Source organism: Mauremys mutica, chromosome 8 (genome assembly GCF_020497125.1).
Source record: "Mauremys mutica isolate MM-2020 ecotype Southern chromosome 8, ASM2049712v1, whole genome shotgun sequence".
NCBI classification, from domain to species: domain Eukaryota; kingdom Metazoa; phylum Chordata; order Testudines; family Geoemydidae; genus Mauremys; species Mauremys mutica.
Genome location: NC_059079.1, coordinates 9,528,949 through 9,545,791, shown reverse-complemented (window position 1 = coordinate 9,545,791; position 16,843 = coordinate 9,528,949). Strand labels below are relative to the sequence as shown.

The following is a 16,843-nucleotide window of genomic DNA, read 5'->3' as shown; positions in this document are numbered from 1 at the left end:
CTTCTGATACTGAATTGGCCATGCTACAGTGCAATGGGTTTATAAGGCATAATCAGCAGTATGCCATTATTGAGTGCATGTTAGCATGGCAGATTCAGTAAAGAGGCCAGCAGAAGGAGATGGCAGGTTTGAGCCCAGCACAAACAATCACTGCAGGATGAAGGAAGCAGATTGACTTGACTAAGAGGTGAATGGTCAGACTGTCGTCAATATAACCAGTTCTAGAGAACCATAGACCAACCCCATGGATATGTGAGGTTAGATCAATGGATGGATATAGACATAGGCATGTGATGGGTTCCCCTGGGGTGCCACCTGGAACTGGGCTACCACTGAGCCTTCTGACCCACCACCCTGAGCTCCCTGTCACACTGTGCTGCTGTGACAAGCTGCAGACATGCTCCCGGTCTTACATTTCCACCAGCGCACACAATGGTAGGGACATGCCCAGCTGCAGTTACATGCAGGCTCTCTGACCAGCCACTGCATGTGAACCAACAATAGAGAGGCTACAGCCAAAATAACCTCCAGCTTCGCAGTCTAGTACCCCAGAGCTGTACCGTCCTATCCTAGTCCAAACCCCAACCACTATAAATGCATTATCCAGTTCGCCTCCCCCTCAATGTGGAGATGAATATGCAACAACCTTTGCCCCTTGAGGTACAATTTCCCATGCACTTCACTCCAACTTACTGGTTTAGATAAAGTAAAAACAAGCTTATTAATTACAAAAGATAGATAGATTTTAAGTGATTATAAGGGATAGCAAACAGATCAAAACAGATTACCTAGCAAATAAACAAAAACACAAACTAAGCTTAATATACTAGACAAACTGGATATGAATTAGCAGATTCTCACCCTAACTGGTGGTACAGGCAGACTTACAGATTCTTAAGGCACAAGCTGCATTAGCTTTATAGCTTGGGTTTCTCAGGTCTTCATACACAGGCTAAAAATCCCTTTAGCCTGGATCCAGCACTTCCCCCAGTTCAGTCTTTTTTCCTCAGGTGTTTCCAGGAGTCTTCTTGTTTGGGGAGTGAAGACCAACAAATGTCACTCCCTGCCTTATATAGCTTTAGCATATGACAGGAATCCTTTGTTCCAAAACTTGGTTCCCAGACCGGTTTGTGGAAAAATACTGACATCCCAAGATGGAGTCCAGAGACATGTGGGCTGGTCACATGCCCTTGCAGTGTTATAGCATCCATTGCTTACAGGCTGTCCAAAACGTTCACAGGAAGGTTAAGTTCTTTCAGGGTCCATTGTCTTTGCTGATGGGCCATCAGCCCTGTCTGGCTTCTTCATTGTTGTGCCAGAAAGGCTAGCTGTGGGTGTAAGCACGATTGAAATACAGAAACATAGTCAATGGCCCTAACTTTAGATACAAATATGATACTTGCATGCTAATAGGATAATCATATTCAGCAAATCATAACTTTTCCAATGACACCTCATATGACCCATGTTGTACAAAATGCATCATAATTATGCCATAATCCTATCATCATAATATCACTGTGAAGAATATGGGGTCATTGTCACCAGGCACACACAACATGAAGGGATTTCTTTTTCTCTTCCCCTCTTTCTCTCCTTTTTCTTCTCTTTTTGGGCCTGGCAAACTAAAATGAGGTACTTATCTATCTGGTAGATAGGGATGATGGGTCAGAATGACCCTACTGAAACAAGGAGTTGCATTTGGCACTTTCCTGCACAAGAGAAAGCGACTGTGTCCCAAGGAAAGATTCAGCTGTGCTTGTTCCCACCACTACCCTCTGGTGGTGGTTACACCAGAAGCAGCGTTAAGTTCTTTCAGAAGATCTGTAGGAACGATGCCAATGGACGCTACGCTAGTGATGTCATGAACCAGTGCATACCACTGGCTGTCCTAGCTATGCCCCCTCCCCTGGCCAGCACTACCCACTTCTGGAGATGAACTGTCACCTTTGGGCCCACCACAACCTTCCATGGAGGGTTTTCTGCTCTTGGGGGGGCCCTGAACCAGAAACTGGCAGAAGCTGGCACAGTGTAGGCCAACAAGTCAATAGGCCTTTTCAGTAGACTGAACCTGATGGGGCTGCATGGCATTCCTCAGTCCTCAAAGTACTGATCAGGGAAAAGCAAGAAAAAATAGTAATAATTTAATATGCCTTTTGTGTTTGGGGTGTGTACAGTGCTAAAAAGATATCTCCTCAGCTTCTTTGTTTACATTTGTTGGCTCTCAATTTGATTGTTGACTGATCATTTCAGCATTGCATGAATGTCAAAAAGAGAGTCTGAATTTGTCACATATGAAACTAATGTGAAGAGATCCATGATTAAATACTGGCATTAAAATACAACACACCTGTTCTGAGCCTATCCTAAACATTTTTTCCTTTCTTGCCTGAGGAGGAGACTTCTCAATGGATTACAGTAACACTTTTTGACAAGCTTATACTGGGTGGAGTTCCCATGTAATGACATGGCTCATTTGATGATATCTCAGTAATGCATTCTTTTTATTTTTGCTGTCAAAATTTATTACTGTAAAAGCATTGACTGTTACACAGCTGGTCCAACTTCTTCACATGTTATTTAAGTAACAGTAGGTCTAACATAGTGTTTATTTTTCTAGTTATGCAAAGTTAATGCTCTTGCTTTTGGATTAAACTTCAAGGTATATAGATTTTACCTACAATTGCTTGAAAAGGCACTTTATTTTTACAAATCCAAATTAAAATTTTCCATTCACTCTAAATTACCCTGAACTGACACTTCACTTTTACTTGCAAAAAAAGAATATCTAAGAACTTTTTAAATGGAAAAACTGTTGTAAAGAAATTACAATTGTCACTAAGCCTTGCCAAAGTGTGGAAATGCTAAGTCAAAGGCATTCATTTGATCACAGGTCACACTTGTTTTCCCTAGTTATTGCTATGGTCTGAGCGGGAAATAGCAGGTTTGTTTTCTATGTAATTGCTGGCTGGAGATTTGAATATACAAAAAAGAAGCCACGAATACACCCTAATTTCACAGCAGAAGCTATTTATAAAAATATGTTCGTATCTGTGTTCATCCAGAAACTGTCTTTAAAACAATGATTCATTTGACCTAGAATAATATGTGCTATTTTCATAACTCTGTACTCAATCACCCTACTTCAACATTACTACTCTCACAAGGGAAAAAAAACTACCTGAATTGTAAATGGCAGTTTTCTGCATTAACTACAAGACCTGAAATAGTCGGTAGATACTCTCCCATGCTGCCGACCAGGTTGCAAGCCCCAGATTTCTAGGAGATTTAGGCATTGCGGTATTCTGCATTGCAATGCCTAACCGATTTAGGAGCATACATCTCATTTTCAAAAGGGATTTAGGCACATAGAAAGCAAAATCCCATTGACAGTGGGATTTAGGATCCCATGCCTCAATCCCTTTTGAAAATAAGATTTATGCTCCTAAACCAGTTGTGTGTTGCAATGCTGAGTGCACCAACACCGAAATAAATACTTAAAAAAATCTGGGGCCAAATATCCAGGAGGAGCGGCTCTTGGGGATCCTTAATTTGTAGCGTTTTTCCTAACTAATGCACAAAATTCAGCAGTTTGCAATGAGCCTTGCAGTCTCTGGTATGAAGAAGTGAGGTTCAGCTGTACTCCCTTCTCTTTATCTCTTCCCTCTTCCATTGTTTAGTCCTGTCTCCCCACCTTTACTCCCTACATTATTGCCCTTGCCAATGACTTGATTCTGATACCTTCACTCTAAAATGAGCCATTGTCCACTTCTTTCTTCAGCAAACCCTTCTTTGGTGCTGCCAGTATAGTAACTACCTCTGCATATGTAACTGTCCCTTGTTCAGCAAAGTGCTCGGGAAAGGAGCCTTCTGTCATCTCGCCAGTGACTTGGTACACAACAGGGATTCAATTTCTGCATTCTAAAACAACCTGATTGGGACAAATGTGGGTTTTTTCCTCCCCAGTGTAATGTTCCATAGTAAGTTTTGCTAAAGGATTTCTCTCCTTTTAAAAAAAAAAAAAAAAGTACAGCAGCTCTGATATTTGAAAAGTCCATTTAAAACAAATGATCAACGCTAAATTGTTGTTTTGTCCTAGGTACCATTTATAGTGTAAGTATGTCATCTCATTTGTCATATGAATGTCATAACCATTGGCATCATTTCTGTGGTTCTCACATGCAAAATGCAATTTTGCATGCACTTTTATATCATATGTATTTCACACCATATGTGTCTAAGTTATACAATGTACAATTCTGTCCTCTTCAATGAATCAAACTAATGCCTTCATTGCACTGGTTTGTTTAGACAAACTGGGTGTTTTTCTTAAATACTCCCAGGAATAGCCTGAAGCATTTGTAGTTTTTTAACTTCAGGAGTGGTTCAGTGAAATGAAGAGTTTATTTCAAATAAACTTTCAGCATTTGTAAATGCCACTTTCTGGCTTACATTCCCAGAGGCAGCTCTGCGGGTCTGGTGCCCTGTGCAAACATGCAAATCTCCAACTCATAGTCATCTACTCAAGTTTTGCTATCCTGAAGGTTTGGTTGTGATTACTCCTTCTTCCTTTATGATAGAACTGACCCTGCTGGACAATCCATGAAGTAAGGTCTGGCACAACTCACTAAGGTAACCTCCATGCAAAACCAAGATCTAGAGTTAAATCCTGACCTCCTACATAACAGGCCACAGGAGTGCCAGAGTTAAATGAAAAACTCCACAGCATTAAGGCATGCTGATTTTCCACCAAATCATCCCATCAAAGGGGCAGAGTTTGCCATCCCATGTAATTGGAAGGACCATAGGAATTGCTATTCCAGATCAGACCAGAAATCCACCTAGACTTGTGTCTGACAATGGCTGCTAACAGATGCTTCAGAGGAAGGTGCCAGAAACACTGCAGTGGACAATTACAGAATTATTCTCATAGGGAAAGTTTCTTCCTGACTCTGCCTGTCACTTTGTGGTTGGCTTAGGCCTACAAGCATCTTTTCTAAAAGTATTTATTATTTTTTTATCCTGTCTAGTGTAACTTTGGGTGTTCTCATCCATATAATGTCTAATTCTTTTTCCGATTCCTGCTGATCGGTTTGTCTCCAAAATCTTGTAGCCGTGAGTTCCATAGATTAAATATGTATTGTGTGAAAAAATATTTCCTTTTAAATTTGTTGCCTTTCAGTTTCGTTAATATCCCCTTTTTCTTGTATTATGAAAAAAAGTCAACAGGAACACACTATGTAATTTCTCTAGAGTCTTCATTAATTCAGTGTAATTCTATTATGTCTCTTATTTGCTGCCTCTTTAAAATGAACAGTCCTGGTTTTTTTTTCAATCTCTGTTCATATGGAAATCTTTCCAGACTGAACTGCTTCTACTTCTGTTAAATCCTTTCTTGACGTGGGGTGACCAGAACCAAAAGCACCATTCTATGTTGGAATGTACCCAGGATTTATATAGTGGCATTACGCTGTTTTCAGTATTTTTTCTAACTAATTCCTTATGCTCCCTAACACTTGTTTTGCCTTTTGGACCAACATGGCACATGGAACAGATGTTTTCCCTGAGCTCTCCACAGTGGCGCTCAGGTTTTTTCCTAAGTGGCTGCAGTTCACTGAAAAACAGATAGGCCTTCTGGCCCTGTCAATTATCCAGTACCCATAAGGGTGGATCTTGAGGCATCCATGGAGAGCTGGGGCAATCATGTGGAGTCCCGTTGTCTCCATTCTGCTGCTTCCTAGATCTGCATTCACCATGGCAGCACAGCTCCTTTAAATGTGAGTACCTCCGACTCTTTCCCATTAGGGGTGGGGGACTGGCAGCGTGGAGCAGGCCTCCATGGGAGCTGACAGGTTCTTTTTCATTTCAACAGCTCCAAATTCCTTCAGTTCGACTCATTGGCTGTTTGCTCCAATCTCTCTCCACCCCTTGCCCTCATAGCCCCTACTCTTCTAGCCTAACCCTCCATGCTTCTGCCCCTCCTTTTCTTCCTCTCGCCATCACCCCCTTCCTTCCTTCCTCCTCCCTCAGTGTCCCCATTCCCTTCTTTCTACCCTCTCCTCTCTCTCCCACTCAGAATATGTTGGGGGGGTTTTAAGGATGGGGTATTAACCACCCCTTACTGATCACTTGGCTTGTAGGCTGTCTCTCCCCGCCCCCTTCGTCTTGCCTGTTCAGATTATAAATCCATCAAGATAAGAATGGGAGCTTCCTTTTTTGCTGAAGTCAATGGAAGTCATGTGAGCTCATCCAAAAGCAGAATTTAGCTGTAAAATGGTACTTGTATGAGCAGAGGGTGTTTTGTTTTGTTGGTTTAATTCAGTTTCTTTGTATGTAAATCCATCCTCACTTGCCTGGATTTCCCTTTGCTGCATACATAACAAAGTGCCTGCTCTGACTTGTGTAAGAACAGTAGAAGAACCTCGATCCAAATGAATGACTCTTTTATGAGTGCTGTTGTTAGGTTTTCTTTCTGCAACACAATGGGGCTCTCTTTGTATTGCAGAAGCTTTTTATAGGATAAGAGAATATATTTTCTCTTGAGAGATCTTCATAAAAGAATCTTGGGGGAATAATACTGTTCAGTTCTCCATGAAAGAAGGGTAACTTAATGTAAAAACTTAGAGTTAACTTTTACTTGAGCTTAAAAGTAAGACAGATATTTTCATCCACTTCTTATTTGGTTTTTACTTCATTTTTTATTTTATTTTATTTACTAAAAAGAAGACAAGCTAATATTATCCCAGCCATGCCTGGGATAATAGCTGCAATCTCACTATCCCTTCAGTATTTTAAAAGGGCTTCCTTCTGCGTAAGCTGTCAATTAAAAATCTTGTTATATCATCATTCTGACACCAAATGGAAGTATAATGACTTTTTGACATTGGATGATGTAACATTTCTGAGTGACAGCTGAACAATGAGAAATTCCAGCAGCTGTACTTTATATTCAAATGGTTAGCTTTGTGAATTGTACTATAATTTCCTCCCAATCTACTCGTGTATAGTCAAAGAGCTATTACACTTGTTTCGTACAATTACTATTTTATTTTCAAAGAAAAGGTTTGCTTTACACAATTTTTGTGGCATCTCAAGCACCACTGCTTTTCCTCAATTGAGATATATGCGCACACATGCTTATAATATATAATACTATATATTTCATATGTCTGCTTACATAATGTGTGTATATTATATTAATGGTCATAGTAATGATCTCCGGTATGATTAAGATCATGTTTAAGATCTTGTTCACACATTATGCTTTTGAACCAGTGCAAGATAAACTGTCAGTATCCTAATTTTGCCAGCAGCCTTAAGTGAACAATATTGTTAGACTGCTGTCAAGGAGGTGAAATGTCACTTGCTGTCCATTGACTTGTGAAGCACTTAGCAAGTGTAGCTTGAAAAACTGAATTTATTTTGTTGTGATGCAAAATGGAATCATGCTTCCATAATAAAATAAACTTTAAAAATATGATATTAAAGCAAAGTGTTTGAAAAATGTAATCGTTGTTTGTGGAACTTCATGCTCCACCATAATAGTGAACAGAACAAAGCTTTTCTTAAAAATTCAAATTTATGTGGGAAAAAGTATATAGATACTAAGTGAATCATTGAAAAATATTAGTGTGTGGTTTTCAGTTTTGCTAACAAGAAAAATCTGATTTTCAGCTTTACAAAATGGTAAAATATGCTCATTAAAATAGTTGCACAGGAATTTACAGCCGAATTCTGCACAGCTCCCATTGATTTCAGCAGGCATTGAGTACATGTAATTGAGACCAGAATTTGTTCATTAGCAAAGATTTTTAAATGGTGTACTCATTAATACACTTTGAGCAAATTTATCAAAAATTCAGCAATTTTAATTGAAATAACACAATCCAATGTATTCATACTTTGACCTTACAAAACTTACATTTGTTTTTAAAAATTGATGCCTTTTTTATCATAATTTTCAATCTGCAAAAACAATTTGGATGTGACTGCATGCTCAGTTAGTCCTAGATACAGATATATTGTGCAGACCTGACCCAGAATCCCACAGCTCACAGCTCTGTCGTGCTGAGAGAGAGATACCCCCATGAAATATCCACTGCTCGAAGGCAGAAGCCATGGGGTTCTTATTGCACCTCCTCTACTAACTGGTGTTAATATATTTGTAACATTGTTATTATTGACCAAGGCCTCCTATACCTACTCTAGGAAGCAGGCAAGTAGATTCCCCCACTTCATCCCCAATTTTTAGTTTTTAACAAATAAGGTTGCATGCGGTATCTTCTGGAAGAGCCGGAAATACAACCAAGGTCTCTGATATGAAAGAGCTACGTTTCATCCACTGTGCTCCACCGCCTTTCAGAATGATTGAGCCAAATATATGTGCCCGGCTGTGCAGTTCAGGATATGGGCATTTACCTATACAATTAATACATGAAACTTGACTCACTTTCACTCTTATTAATATCTAACTCATGTTCTGTTTCTCATGTACTAGTAGGAAATTATTTGATTTTGCAGCAGTAACAGAAGGATACTATTTGACTTTTCCCTTTAAGAAACAACTGGGTTTTTTTACCTTTATTAGTATTTCTTTATTATATAAACTATGGTTTGTATAATTTTATAACAATATCTTGTGTCATTGGACTGGAACTCAGAAAATCTGAGTTTAATAGCCAGCTCTGCCCCAGATTTTTCTGTGTGACTTTGGGCAAAACATGATCCATCTGTGCCTGAATTCCAGCGTAAATTGGGGTCTTACAAGGCAGGTATCCACTAATGTACTCTTTCTTTGATAGATGAAAAAAAACTTATAAGATTGTTGGTTTACAGGCACAGTAACACAACTAATAATTTTCTTTACTTTCTGCGCCCTTTCACCATTACACATTGGTAGCGCCTTTGACAAGTGTTTTCTTCTGGTCCTCTCATTACATTGTCATGTCTCTTGTTTTTGCTTTCTGGCAACAACGAGTCATCCTCACTGCTTTGTGTGATGTCTCTGGAGAAGAGACTTGGCTAGAGTAGTGAACTACATTTTAAATTAAAAGAACCCAATATACAATATGGAAATTTTATCCAGGGTGTAACTGCGAACCTGAAAAGTATTATAGCTTTGCCAGAATACCTCCTGACTTGTTTGTTCTTGCAAAGTAGTAATAAAATCAACTATAGCCATGGTTCTCAACCTTTTTTTTACCCAGGGACCCCTAAACTTAAATACACAAACCTGCGGACCTCCAACCAGAGGCAGCATGTAGGGTGGGCTACCTGCCTCCATAGGTTTCTGCCTTCCATTTGGCCCTGCTCTCTGAGGTGCTGATGTAGCAGGGCAGAGAAGTGCTGTGTCTCCTTGGCTAGCTGCTGCCTGCTCGTGGAGTCAGTGGCTGTGAAGCAACCCCTTCTGATGGCAGGGGGAGATCTCTTTCTGCAGTGATGCTGCAGTTTTTGGTTGCGGCCCACCCCCAACCCAGACAGGCTGGGTGGCCCGCTGAGGTAAGTCAGGGGGTGGAAGTGGCACTCCCTCTCCAAGCCCCACCTAGGGCTGAAGCCCAGTTTATTTTGGTGGACATCCTGAAACCTGCTTGTGGCCCCTCAAGGGGCCTCGGCTACCTGGCTAAGAACCAGTGGGCTATAGCATAGCACAAATATATACATAGAAACATTTTATTTGATTACATCTCTTTCCTAGCTTAAAAAGTCTAGATGCTAGTGCTATCTAGTCTACCTAGGAATTTGACTTTAAGTTCCAAGTATGAACAGTAGTACTAGGTCTCTGCCGTGTAATTGTTTACCTCTAGATTTAGGTTTAGCTATGGGATTTCACATCTTTCTATCAGGATCAGCCAGTCATGCATAATAAGTCTTTACATTCCTGACATCCTTTTCATAACGCATCCTCTATGAGGATGTTCACTGCCAAGAATAAGAGGAAATAAGCTATTAGGAAAATTCTTGAAACTCATATCAGAATGCTTGAAAAAGAACCTACAGTGTCAACCTTTTTGGAAGTTCTTCCCTCTCATCCAGAAGACATAATTTAAAGCAATGGGTACTGTGCTCCTTTTGAAAGAATTATTCAGTATTCTGTGAAATAAGTCATAGTTCGTTGTAAGTAAATAGATTCCATCTTCAGCAAAATAATTGTTTGTGAATGTTGTTTCCTGTTCTTTTTTCTTTGGCAGTTTTAAAATGCAAAATAAGAATCAATGTAGTATTTCTTACTAAAGTTCTGGTTTGGGATTTTGCATTTGTGGTGAGAGTTTTGGTAGATAGTTTTTTACAAACTTGAAACCTGCCTTTAGTTAACTTTTTGACTTTGATTAAGTAGTCTAATGGAATTACATTGTTAAGTTATGGCCTCTTATTCTTCTGAGAAAAGAAAGAAGCAGTAGTTTGCACCTGACCTTTCAGTTTTCCCTAAGGTACCACTGGACTTTGGAGTGACCTTTGAAATTCAGTTAGAGTTTGATGTACCAAGTTGCAAAAATTGAAAGTTAAAAAGGTTCTCTCTCTGAAGCAAATGTTAGGAAGGTTTTCAAAATCCCTCTCTTCCCCCAGACTATGTGTGACTTGTCTTCTCTCAATAAGCTAGTTTGTGATCATTCTGTTTCTCACAATCTTAAGGTGAATTTGTGATATACATAAGGGAGTCCTCAATATGGCAAAAGAAGAGTGTTCTGCTTTCCATTATGACCCACTCTTCAAGAAGAGTAGGGAATAGCTTCTGTAATGTTCAAGAGGCCTTCTTCCCTTTTGTGTAAAGTACACCACCTGTTTAATTCGTTGAGGGACCCCTCAATAACTGAATATCCATTTGTCTCATCAAGTTTCTTCTTATTTGGGTTTACCTTCATGTGTCCTTGTGTGTCAGAAGCACAGCATACTAGGGCTTCTAAGGAGCAAAAGTCAGGAAGGGTAGGAGGGGAACAGGTTATTCACAATGGCTAGAATCCTTGTTCATCGCTGCAAATATTACTGTTGTAACTTACAATTCAATCCTTCTCAGCAAACTGATGGTTTCAAGCATCTTCTGTTAATCAAATGTAAAAAATGGAAGACTCTAGAAAAGGCCTTGGTCCCATATTTATAAACAAAAATAGTTCACTGTAAAATGATTTTGTTACACTCAAACTGGGAGTTGGTTACCTTTTTTTGTAATTGTGTCTGCTTCTTGCTGGTGTATGCTAATGTAGAGCTCTTTTAACTGCCGATACATTAGAGTTTTGTTTGAGGTACTTCTTGGCATGTTTGCATGACATAATAATTACAGTTATAATTCAGACCTCTCCAATAATCGCATTTTAAACTGAATAGTTGCCAAATGTTCTTGAGAAAGGGAAAGGCCTAGGGAAAAAATGATCAGTTTGCAAAATTGTTTCCTTATGTACAGGAAAACTAGTAGATAAATGGGAACATTAATAGAATATACTTTTAAAATATATGATACATAAATTATTAGGCATTGAGTTTTCACTTTTATTAAATATAGGGAACAAATTATTTCTGCTTAAATGCTCTTGCAGGGTATGTCTACGCTAGAAAATTAGGTCGAATTTATAGAAGTCGATCTTTAGAAAGCGATTTTATGCAGTCAATCGTGTATGTCCCCATTAAGTGCAGTAGGTCGATGGAGTGCGTCCTCAGTACCATGGCTAGGAGTGGTGCACTGTGGGTAGCTATCCCACAGTTCCCACAGTCTCCGCCACCCATTCGAATTCTGGGTTAAGCTCCCAATGCCTGATGGGGCAAAAACATTGTCGCGGGTGGTTTTGGGTACATGGCGTCAGTCGCCCCTCCCTCAGTGAAAGCAACGGCAGACAATCGTTTTGTGCCTTTTTTCCGTGCAGACGCCATACCACGGCAAGTATGGAGCCTGTTTAGCTCAGCTCACCATCACCACTGCTGTTGTGTCCTGGGTGTTGCTGGCAGCAGATGGTGCAGTAGGTCTGCAAACCATCGTCATCGACCACTTCTGCTGCAACTCTGCTCTCCTGGTGCCATGAATGCACCCCGCATCTCATCGTTCGGTATAAATATCTATTCTCGTGGCATCCATCGTCTTCCACTGCAACTCTGCTCGCCTGCTCTCCTGCAGACACCATACCACGGCAAGCATGGAGCCCGCTCAGCTCACCGCTGCTGTTGTAAGCATTGTAAACACCTCACGCATTATCCTGCAGTATGTGCAGAACCAGAACCTGCAAAAGCAGGCGAGGAGGTGACAACAGCGCAATGACGATAGTGATGAGGACATGGACACAGACTTCTCTCAAAGCACAGGCCCTGGCAATTTGGACATCATGGTGGTAATGGGGCAGGTTCATGCCATGGAATGCCGATTCTGGGCCCGAGAAACAAGCACAGACTGGTGGGATCGCATAGTGTTGCAGGTCTGGAATGATTCCCAGTGGCTGCAAAACTTTTGCATGCGTAAGGGCACTTCCATGGAACTTCATGACTTGCTTTCCCCTGCCCTGAAGTGCAAGAATACCAAGATGAGAGCAGCCCTCACAGTTGAGAAGCAAGTGACGATAGCCCTCTTGCAATGCCAGACAGCTACCGGTCAGTCGGGAATCAATTTGGAGGGGTAAATCTACTGTGGGGGCTGCTGTGATCCAAGTAGCCAACGCAATCACTGAGCTGCTGCTATCAAGGGTAGTGACTCTGAGAAATGTGCAGGTCATAGTGGATGGCTTTGCTGCAATGGGATTCCCTAACCGTGGTGGGGCAATAGACGGAACGCACATCCCTATCTTGGGACCGAACCACCTTGGCAGCCAGTACATAAACCGCAAGGGGTACTTTTCAGTGGTGCTGCAAGCACTGGTGGATCACTAGGGACGTTTCACCGACATCAACATGGGATGGCCAGGAAAGGTACATGACGCTCACATCTTCAGGAACTCTGGTCTGTTTGAACAGCTGCAGGAAGGGACTTAGTTCCCAGACCAGAAAATAACTGTTGGGGATGTTGAGATGCCCATAAAAGCAGCAAAGAATCCTGTGGCACCTTATAGACTAACAGACGTTTTGCAGCATGAGCTTTCGTGGGTGAATACCCACTTCGTCGGATGCATCCAGGGTGCAGTAGCTCCTGACTACTATCCCTGGATGCATCCGACGAAGTGGGTATTCACCCACGAAAGCTCATGCTGCAAAACGTCTGTTAGTCTATAAGGTGCCACAGGATTCTTTGCTGCTTTTATGGGCATCTCAACGTCCCCAACAGTTATTTTCTGGTCTGGGAACTAAGTCCTTTCCTGCAGCTGTTCAAACAGACCAGAGTTCCTGAAGATGTGAGCGTCATGTATCTTTCCTATAAGGTGCCACAGGATTCTTTGCTGCTTTTACAGATCCAGACTAACATGGCTACCCCTCTGATACAAGATGCCCATAGTTATCCTTGGGGACCCAGCCTACCCCTTAATGCCATGGCTCATGAAGCCATACACAGGCACCCTGGATAGTAGTCAGGAGCTGTTCAACTATAGGCTGAGCAAGTGCAGAATGGTGGTAGAATGTGCATTTGGACGTTTAAAAGCTCGCTGGTGCAGTTTACTGACTAGGTTAGACCTCAGCGAAACCAATATTCCCATTATTATTGCTGCTTGCTGTGCGCTCCACAATATCTGTGAGAGTAAGGGGGAGACGTTTATGGCGGGGTGGGAGGTTGAGGCAAATCATCTGGCCGCTGTTTATGTGCAGCCAGACACCAAGGCAATTAGAAGAGCACAGCAGGGTGTGCTACGCATCAGAGAAGCTTTAAAAACCAGTTTCATGACTGGCCAGGCTATGGTGTGACAGTTCTGTTTGTTTCTCCTTGATGAAAACCCGCCCCCTTGTTTCACTCTACTTCCCTGTATGCCAACTGCCCTCCCCCCTTCGATCACCGCTTGCAGAGGCAATAAAGTCATTATTGTTTAAAAATCATGCATTCTTTATTAATTCATCACACAAATAGGGGGATAACTGCCAAGGTAGCCTGGGTGGGATGTGGGAGGAGGGAAGCACCGGGCAGGGTGGTGGATGAGGGGAGCAGGGAAGGACAAGGCCACACTGCACTTCAAAACTTATTGAATGCCATGCTTCTTTTGCTTGGGCAGTCCTCTGGGGTGGAGTGGTTGGGTGCCCGGAGGTCCCCTCCGTTCTTGGGCGTCTGGGTGAGGAGGCTATGGAACTTGGGGAGGAGGGCGGGGGTTATATAGGGGCAGCAGCGGCGGTCTGTGCTCCTGCTGCCTTTCCTGCAGCTCCACCAGATGCCGGAGCATATCAGTTTGATCCCCCAGTAGCCTCAGCATTGCATCCTGCCTCCACTCATCACACTTCCACCATCTCTCTTCTTGCTCCCGCCACCTCTCATCTCGTTCGTCCCTCCTGTCCTTGCGTTCATTTTCTGCTTTCCTGGACTCTGACATTGTTTGCCTCCACGCATTCTGCTGAGCTCTTTCAGTGCGGGAGGACTGCATGAGCTCAGAGAACATTTTCTTGCGAGTGCGGGTTTTTTTGTGTGCCTTATCTGCGCTAGCATCTGGGACAGAGATTATAGGGGTAGCGTTGAAACATTTGCAGCTGTGGGAGGAACAAAAGGGAGAGTAGTTTTTAAAAAGACACATTTTAGAGAACAATGGATAAACTCTTCCACAGTGAACCAAGCTGTTAACATTACATAGCACATGTAATGTTCGGTACAAGGTCACATTTTGCCTCTTATATTGAGGGCCTGCCGGTTTGGTGTGAGAGATCACACATGCAGGACAGGGCAACAGAATTCGGCTTGCAGGCAGCCAGGGTAAGCGACAGTCTTTTGGGTTCTTCAACCTTCATAACATGTGGGAATGGTTTCAAACAGCAGCGCCCTCCTTTCCCATACCAAGCACCCATTCGGTTGGCCATTTAAAAGGAGGGGTTGTACTGGCCGTGAATGCATCCCAGGTTTTCAGGGCAAATTAACCATTAAACACGCTTGCTTTTAAACCATGCATTATATTTACAAAGGTACACTCACCAGAGTGTAGACCAGGGCTCAGAAATATCGGTTTTGTTAGGTAGGGTGACTGGTCATTAGGTCTTAATAGGGCTAAGCTCCACCAATAATGTCATAGTTGCAAAATATGGTTGTACTGCAGAGTGCACTATTACCTGCTGCCACTGGGGAGCTTCTGATGGGGCTGGAGCTGCTCCAGCATCTGTAAAGTGTAGAGAGAAGAGGACATAGCAGAAAATGCTGGCTTTGGTTGAGCTGGCCCCAAAGAAGCAGAGTACAGAGGTATATGAACAAGCTCCCTGCAGCCTCCAGCTCTTGGAGTCTCTGTAGTGCTTAGGCTTCAGGCAGCAACGGAGGCACAATGCAGGGAACACAGAGATACGTTTCCTGCTGCGTCTGTTTCTGCTTTTCCAGTCCCAGTAACAAGTAGGGATGATTTCTGGGTTACGGGAATGTGGGGGCTCCTGAGTATGGTGGTGGTGGGCCATGGACTGAAAGAGGAAGAGTTCTGAGCCCCTCAAGCTATTGCCCAATTTCTCTTCTCCCATTCACCTCCAGAATCATTGAGCATGACGTCTACAACTACTCTCTGGTGTTTTCTTCCAATTCTGTTCTTGACTATTTCCAATCTGGTGTCCATCATCTATCCACCTGGGAAATCACTGGAATGATCTGTTCCTGGTCACATCTGTAGGCCTAGACTCCATCCTTATCCTACTTGACCTCTTGGTGACTTTTGACACCATTGACCACTCCCGACTTCTTGAAATTTTGTACTTAATTGGCTTTTATAACTCTGTCCTCTCATGGTGGTTCTCTCTCTCTGATCATTCTTTTGCTGTCTCATTAGGTGGGTCATTCTCCTCCCCTCTTCCCCTTTCTATGGGTTGCCCTCCAGAGTTTGTCCTTTGTGCCCTCTCCACTTCTTTATTTATACCCTCTCTAGGTGCTCTTATCCACAAGCATGGTTTTAACTACCATCTTTATGCTGATGACTCACCAATCTACCTCTCCTCTGATGAGCTATTTTCTTTCATCCAGTCTAGTATGTTGGCCTGTCTTTCTGACATCTTTGTAAATGTCCAGTCATTACCGACAGCTCAGCATGACCAGAACTGTGCTCTTGACCTTTTCCCCCCAAGTTCTCCTCTCTCTCCCTTTTCTGTATCACCTTGGAAAATACCATGAAGGTTGCAGTAGCCAAGACTTGAAATGATGAGGTTGTGGAAGAGCGTTTTGGCTGTGTGGACAAAGAGCCAAGGCCAGATTTTAAAAGATGTTTTGTAAGAAAAAGCAGTAAGATATAGCAATGGCCTGAATATGTGTGTCCAGTGAGAGAGTCGAATCAAAGATGATACCCAGGGTTGCAGGCCTGAGTCTCTGAGAGAATGATGGTGGTGTGCACAGTGATGGAGAAAGAAAGGAGAGGGGTGGGCTCCTTTTCCTACTCCTTTCCTCCACATCTCTACTTCCAACTGAAGAAATTACAATCCATGTAACTAACCAAGCTGGGCCAGTTCTTCCGCAGGTTCATTTCCAAAGTTCTTCACCCTACTGTCTGTTTGTGGCTTTGGATTGAAAGCCCTTCAGGGCAGGAATTGGCTCTTTTCTGTGTTTGTACAGAACAACGGGGGTTGGGGCCTTTGGCGATACCATAACATTAATATTTAATAATAACGAACCTGAGGTGGAACCTGTTGAAGGCAAAGGGATTTTTACCTGATGAAAGGGTTGGGAACAGGCTCTTCTCTTGTAGGTTAAAATGGTGGGACTAGCCAGTGCCTGATGCCAACTTCATTGGACAGTGAACAACAAATCCAGCGTCTGAAATATAAAATTCATTTCCTGAGGACA

The 16,843-nt window shown here is 42.3% G+C and overlaps 1 protein-coding gene and 1 long non-coding RNA gene across 2 annotated transcripts in view; one reads left to right on the top strand and one right to left on the bottom strand.

Annotated features, from left to right (window-relative positions):
• Positions 1 to 16,843, top strand: part of FAF1 (Fas associated factor 1) — a 306,114-nt gene that overhangs the window by 249,827 nt on the left and 39,444 nt on the right. The gene's annotated exons all lie outside the window — the stretch shown is intronic.
• LOC123375844 overlaps positions 16,618 to 16,843 on the bottom strand; it is a 37,623-nt gene continuing 37,397 nt past the window's right edge. The window contains exon 4 of the long non-coding RNA XR_006581591.1: positions 16,618 to 16,813. This is a non-coding gene — a long non-coding RNA (uncharacterized LOC123375844). The remainder of the gene's footprint in view (positions 16,814 to 16,843) is intronic.